Below are 7,438 nucleotides of genomic sequence, written 5' to 3'. Positions count from 1 at the left end.
TGAGTGGTTTTATGGATTAGTTATGAGGAATTAGATTGATACAAACAATTATTGATGGGTTAGGACTGGGGATATCTGTATCATGTTTTGTGTGTACTACCATCTTTAGATTACTGATGGTAATTGAAGGTTAACAAAAATTATAACCAGGAGAAAGAGAATAAGCTTATCTCATTGGAATGTTGCCCAGGGCTAGGGGGAGCAGTAGTGAAGTTAGGCAGTATTTAGGTCATAAAAGTGAGCTACCAAATTAAGTGAGGCCTGGCTATTTGTGGTTGTTGTTTTTCAAATTGGGTTTTTCAAACAAAAAACAACACACCTAGTATGATGTTTATAAAGCCTTGTTGTTTCAATTTTGGGGGGTTTTCAGCAGGTCAAGGGTGATAGGTCTTGGAGGAGCATGCACAGTGAATTTTATGGAGTTTTTCGGTTTTGGCTGAGTTTGGGGTATATATGATTTCTTATGAGAATGAATGTCATGAGGACTTAATGAACACTTGGGATAAGTAACATTTATGAAATATTTAGAATAATGGTAATGTTTAGTATACTATGGAATGGAACAGTTTGTTGAATGATTTCAATGGCCTCTGAACTCTGTTTTAACTTTCTGGTGTTAATTAATCATCCACACTAGTAAATTCTAAAGGCATGAGAGGAGGACTTTAAGATAGTTTATTTTACTAAGTTGAGGGCAATTTATAATACTGTGAAAAGTGTAAAGAAGATTATAATTTGGTAATAATATATATATGATTTGAACCATAAAATAACAGAAGAGAGAGAGAGCTTTCCCTGAATGAGGGATACCTGTTGCTAGTCAATTGTACTAATCTTGGATTACTTTTACGGGATAGAAGTAAATTGAGGGATTATCAAATGTTGTCATTTAAATTTAATTTTTAGTATGCTTTAATAAACAACAAGTTGGTATTTGAAACTAAATTAATGCAATGAGCTGAAGTAATCAGAGGAAGGCACAATCTAATGCGAAACAGCTATTACCTAGATCATTTATTTAGTAATGAGATCAGGAAGGGAGGAGCAATAAAGAAGCAAGGGACAGTCAAAAAAAATAATAATAATAAAAAAAAATAAGGGATGGCAATTGGATGATGAATTACCAATATCACCTAAGTGATTGTTTAGGTAGGTGGTAATATTGACACATGAGTAGAACACGTGTCAAAAGGGGATGGTAGGATTAAATAATAAATTTATACGAAGGAGAGGACAAAATACTTAAAAAACTAACAAAAAAAACAACATGAATAGAAATTGAGAGCTGAACATGTATGTGTGAAGGTAGTTTATTAACCACACCCGTATGTCTGAGGTTTTGTGCCCCACAGGTGAACTAAAGGAGAAGGTGACCCACTCTATCTAACCAGGTGACTGGTGAGCATCCAGTCCCTAAAGAAGAAAAACTGGAAGCAGGCCTGTTGGGAAGGGCCCTACCAAGTCCTATTGGTCACTGCCTTTGCCATTAGAATAGCTGAGAGATCCACCTGGGTGCAAAAAGGTAAACCCAGCTACACCTGACGAACAAACACAGAATTAGGAGAAAGAACCGATCACCACTAGGGCTCGGGGGTTGGCTCCTTAACGAAGATTCCCTTACCCTGTCTGATCATCCCTGTGTGAGTTCGATAGAAGGTAAAGCAATGGGTTGGCCTCCGGCGTCTGACATGTTCTCAGGGCGAGGGTGGGGATTCACAGGTCTCATGACGGTAGATAGCTGTCTGATTGTGGGGGCCATATTCCTAACACACTCAAACCCTCCTGATCCGCCAGAAGTAGTAGTTAACCTAACATAAGTTGATAAAATAATACCTGAGCACAGTCTACGAAGGCATAGGAGACAGCTAGACGTGGGGGAAAGGGGAAGTACTAGGGACTGTAGGGAAGGACATCACCATATGTATGTCACCATGTACATCCTGGGACTATGTAGTTGCTCATACCGAGCGGGGGGGGATATGTCAATCTCCATGCACAGTTTAAGGACAGGTGTAGTATTGTGAAAGTAGGGAATTACCAGAAATGGCAGTGCGACCCATATAAGGGTAGGTACTGTCTGAAAGTCTGAATTACGCTAAAACGGGTTACAGACCTGAACAAGTGAGATATCCTCTTCAACTGGGGCACCCTATAGAGTAAACCTCTCTGAGGGAGGTAGCGAGAATGGGGCTGTGGTGAAGATAGTGCAAACTATAGACCTGAAGGAAGTAGTACAGGTGGAGACGGGGTATAGAGATCCTAACCTGTGGTTGGAATGGATTCAGTATACGGCAAGAACTATGTCTAAAAAGGACTGTTATGCCTGTGGGACAGCCAAACCAAGGTTAACAACTACTCCGTTCCCCTTGACAGGCTTTAACTCTCCGTCAGGTTTATCCTCCATGATTAAATTTTTCAAGCCACCTGGGAATGTGGTGAAGAAGTCTTGTAGTAACTTGCACTATCTGTATCCCCCGATAACAAAGTCACCCCGACCTAGGTTGCCTCCGTTTGAAGTCTCAGGGGATTCTTATTATTGTTTTTCTAGGACTAATAAGATAGGATACAGGGTAGGGCATCTTAGCTCCTGCTCCCACACAGAGAATGTCACAACTAAAGAGACCATGACTAATCTCTCCTCTTTTTTTGAAGCCAGAGGATTTTAGGAACCAAAACCAGGCCCGTGCTTACATCTGATGGTTGTGTGGTGATAACAGATTGTGAACTCACCTACATACGCAAACAATCAAACGTGTCAGAGACTGGTGAGTTGTCAAGTAGAAAGTGGGACCTCCTCCCGGGATCCTTTGATGAAAGGATATATATTGATGGGATAGGAGTACCTCGAGGGGTTCCAGAAGAATTCAAAGCTAGGAATCAGGTCGCAGCTGGGTTTGAATCAAGTATTTTCTGGTGGTCAACAATTAATAAAAACGTAGATTGGATAAATTATATTTACTATAACCAGCAAAGATTTATAAACCACACTCGTGATGCAATAAAGGGATTGGCTGAGCAGACAGCGGCAACTAGCTTAATGGCATGGCAGAATAGAATAGCTTTAGATATGCTTTTGGCTGAGCAGGGCGGAGTTTGTGTTCTGTTTGGATCTATGTGCTGTACTTTCATCCCCAACAATACAGCACCGGACGGGTCCGTGACTAAAGCGCTTCAGGGACTCAGCACGCTGGCGAACGAACTGGCTGAGAACTCTGGTATTGATAGCTCCCTAAACGGTTGGTTTGATAACATATTTGGTAAATGGAAAACTATTGTTGTAACTATTCTGGGTGAAGTTATAGCTTCTATGGGTATACTTGTTCTTTGTGGATGTTGTCTTATTCCCTGTGTCCGAGGGTTGGTGAGAAAGGCAATGGAGAAGGCGGTTTCCCAACAGATGGTGAGATACGGCCCAATCCCGGACTCCGACCTAAGGAATGAAGGATATGACCTACCAGGCTTGGTGGAGTGACACTCTAGAGGGTGTCTAAAGGGGGCCAAAATGTACTTCCCTGTTTGTGTTTTATGTTTTATTAATCTTGTGTTTTGTGTTCTATTAATCCTGTGTTTTATGCTTTATTAATCAAGTTAACCATTGTGAATGTTTGTCTTTCCTTATGTGAAGGTTTGAAGTTCCTGGGTGGCTGGTAGCCAACCTAGTTGGGTGTAGATGGAAGGACTGAAGGCCTTTTTATTATCATTATTGCCTATTAATAAAAGTGTGATTCTTTTTGTTTGTATTGTATTTTAATGAGTGAGACCCTAGAGGGTGTCAATAGGGGGATTACTGAATTTCCCTGAAATTTCTTATTTTGGGTTTTCTTGTTTTGGGTTCACACCCAGTGGGTGTGAAAAGGGGGATTGTGGGGATCTATTTTCTTATAACTGGATGTGATGCCTAGCTTAGAAAGAATGCATTAATGATTAAACATAATAGGTTTGTGTCACGGTTTCGGCCGAGGCTGCTCCTCTTCCTTGTTCGGGCAGGCTTCGGCGGTCGTCGTCTCCGGAGTACTAGCTGCCACCGTTCTATGTTTCTTGTTCGTTTGGTTTTGTCTCTTTGTAACACCTGTCCCTTGTTTGTGTTTGATGATGTTCCCTATTTAGTTTCGTTTGTTTGGGTCAGGTGTTATGCGTGATTGTTTATTGTCAGACTGCCTCTGTATGGTTACATTTCTCTGTTGTTGCTTGTCCCGAGAGTTCGGACTGCGTGCGCTTTTCTTGTGTATTTCGCACTGTGTTTGTGCGTAATTGTTTTGCGCCACCCGGTTGGGTTGGCGACTATTTTGTTCACGTGTTTGAACGTTACTAAAAAGACGGTTGAAGTCATCCTGGTTCCCTGCGCTTGATTCCTTCCACTCATCTACACACACCACTCTGACAGAATCACGCATCTATCCATGGAATCAGCAGGAGCGACCGCGCCAACAGCCGGGATGGAGGAACGTCTTCGTGGACAGGAGGATCGTATTAACCAGGTCTGTCATGCCCTGGAGGGGGTGATGAACACTCTTCACCGATGGGAAACCAGCGGGTACCCACGCCCCACGAACCGAACCATCCCCATCGGTCAGTCCTCCTGCCTCATCTCCGGAACCCAGTGGGATTCGGCTCTCGCTCCCGAGGGCGTACGACGGCTCCACTGCCGGGTGTCAAGGGTTCCTGCTGCAAGTGGAGCTCTACCTCGCCACCGCACACCCGGCGCCCTCGGGACACGAGAGCGTCTCAGCCCTCATCTCCTGTCTCACCGGCAAGGCGTTGGAGTGGGCCAACGCTGAATGGAGGAGAATGGACGCCGCTACCACTAACTATGCGGAGTTCTCCCGCCCGCTTCCGTGCTGTGTTTGACCATCCACCAGAGGGGAAGGCGGCAGGGGAGCGTCTGTTCTACCTCCGACAGGGGATGAGGAGCGCCCAGGACTTTGCATTGGAGTTCGGACCCTAGCGGCCGAGGCAGGGGTGGAATGAGCGGGCCCATATCGACCACTTCCGCTGCAGCCTCCGGGAGGACGTCCAGCGAGAGTTGGCATGCAGGGACACCTCGTTGACCTTTGACCAGCTTGTCGACATGGCCATTCGGCTGGATACCCTGCTCGCCACCCGTGGGACGTCCCGGGGGTTCGCCCATTCCACTCTCCAGCACCTCCCGAGCCGAGCCCTATGGAGCTCGGGGGTGCTGGCGCTAGGGAACGGAGGAGTAGGAACCCGAGGGGGCCCGGTCCCTGCACTAACTGTGGCCGTGGAGGGCACACCGTGGCTAGGTGTTGGGGAGGGTCCCCCGGTGAGGGAGAAGGCAGGTCACGCATTGGGGGTCCCCCAGGTGAGTAGGCGCCCTACTTACCCAGAGCTTTCTGTCGTGCACCTAACCTTGCCTGTTTGTTTTCCACAGGTTGCACCTCGTTCCCAGCATAAGGCGCTGGTAGATTCAGGCGCAGCTGGGAATTTTGTAGATCGCCAGTTCTGTATAGAGTTAGGGATTCCCCTCCTTCCAGTTGATAAGCCTTTTCCCGTTCATGCCCTAGATAGCCGTCCGTTAGGGTCTGGGTTGATTAGGGAGGTCACAGCACCCCCTTCAGATGATGGCGCAGGAGGGTCATGAGGAGATAATTCAGCTCTATCTGATTGACTCTCCTGCGTATCCGGTAGTGCTGGGTCTTCCCTGGTTGATGACCCATGACCCTACTATTATGTGGCGAGAGAAAGCTCTTAAAGGGTGGTCTGCCCAGTGTGAGGGGCGGTGTCTGGGTGTTTCCATAGGGGCGACCTCGGTGGAAAGTCCGAATCTAATGACAGCACTGCATATTCCCCCCGAGTATGAGGATTTGAAACTGGCGTTTAGTAAGACTAGGGCGGCGCAGCTGCCGCCTCATAGACGGGGGGATTGTGCGATAGATCTCCAGTCAGGAGCAGCTCTCCCGCGGAGCCATGTGTATCCCTTGTCTCAAGAGGAGAGAAAGGCAATGGAGACGTACATCGCTGAGTCTCTTAGACAGGGATACATACGGGCCTCCACTTCACCCGCTTCCTCGAGTTTCTTTTTGTGAAGAAAAAGGGATGGAGGTCTGCGCCCGTGTATTGATTACCGCGGTCTCAATCAGATCACAGTGAAGTACAGCTATCCACTTCCTCTGATTGCGACTATGACGGAGTCACTGCACGGTGCGCAGTTCTTTACAAAATTGGATCTCAGGAGCGCATATAACTTGGTGCGCATTAGAGAGGGCGATGAATGGAAGACAGCGTTTAGCACGACTTCCGGACACTACGAGTATCTAGTCATGCCATATGGGTTAATGAATGCTCCCTCAGTCTTCCAATCCTTCGTCGATGAGATTTTCCGGGACATGCAGGGACAGGGAGTAGTTGTGTACATCGACGACATTCTGGTGTACAGTCCTACCCGTGCAGAGCATGTAGCCCTGGTGCGCCGAGTATTGAGGAGGCTGTTGGAGCATGACCTATATGTCAAGGCAGAGAAATGTCTGTTTTTTCAGAAGTCGGTCTCCTTTCTGGGTTACCAGTTGTCTGCGTCAGGGGTGAAGATGGAGGTAGACCGGGTGTCAGCTGTGCGTAATTGGCAGACCCCAGCCACTGTGAAGGAGGTGCAACGGTTCTTGGGTTTTGCGAATTATTACCGGAGGTTTATCCGGGGTTTTGGACAGGTGGCAGCTCCCATAACGTCTCTGTTAAAGGGGGGTCCGGTGCGCTTGCGGTGGTCAGCTGAGGCGGACAGGGCATTTGGGAGACTGAAGGACCTGTTTACCTCGGCGCCGGTGTTGGCGCATCCGGATCCCTCTTTACCGTTCCAGGTAGAGGTGGACGCGTCAGAGGCCGGGATAGGGGCCCGTTCTTTCCCAGCGTTCTGGCACTCCACCTAAACTCCGTCCCTGTGCGTTTTATTCAAAGAAGCTCAGTCCGGCGGAGCGGAATTATGACGTAGGAGACAGGGAGCTGTTAGCCGTGGTACAGGCCCTAAAGGTGTGGCGGCATTGGCTCGAGGGGGCTCAACACCCTTTCCTCATTCTAACTGACCATCGTAACCTGGAGTACATCCGGGCAGCTAGGAGACTGAATCCTCGCCAGGCCCGCTGGACTATGTTTCTAGCCCGGTTTGTGTTTAAGATCACATACATCCCTGGGTCCCAGAACGGGAAGGCAGATGCTCTGTCTCGGCGGTATGACGCGGAGGAGAGGTCCGTTGAGCCCACGCCCATACTACCAGAGTCTTGTCTGGTTGCACCGGTGGTGTGGGAGGTTGATGGCGAGATCGAGCGGGCGTTACGCACCGACCCGAGTCCTCCACAGTGTCCAGTGGGTCGGACGTACGTTCCGCTCGAGGTACGCGATCGCCTCATTTGTTGGGCTCATACGTCCCCCTCCTCTGGCCATCCGGGTATCGGCCGGACAGTGCACTGCCTTAGCACGAAGTACTGGTGGC

Source organism: Coregonus clupeaformis, chromosome 15, assembly GCF_020615455.1.
Source record: "Coregonus clupeaformis isolate EN_2021a chromosome 15, ASM2061545v1, whole genome shotgun sequence".
Classification (NCBI taxonomy): Eukaryota; Metazoa; Chordata; class Actinopteri; order Salmoniformes; family Salmonidae; genus Coregonus; species Coregonus clupeaformis.
Note: the sequence above shows the minus strand (reverse complement) of the source record.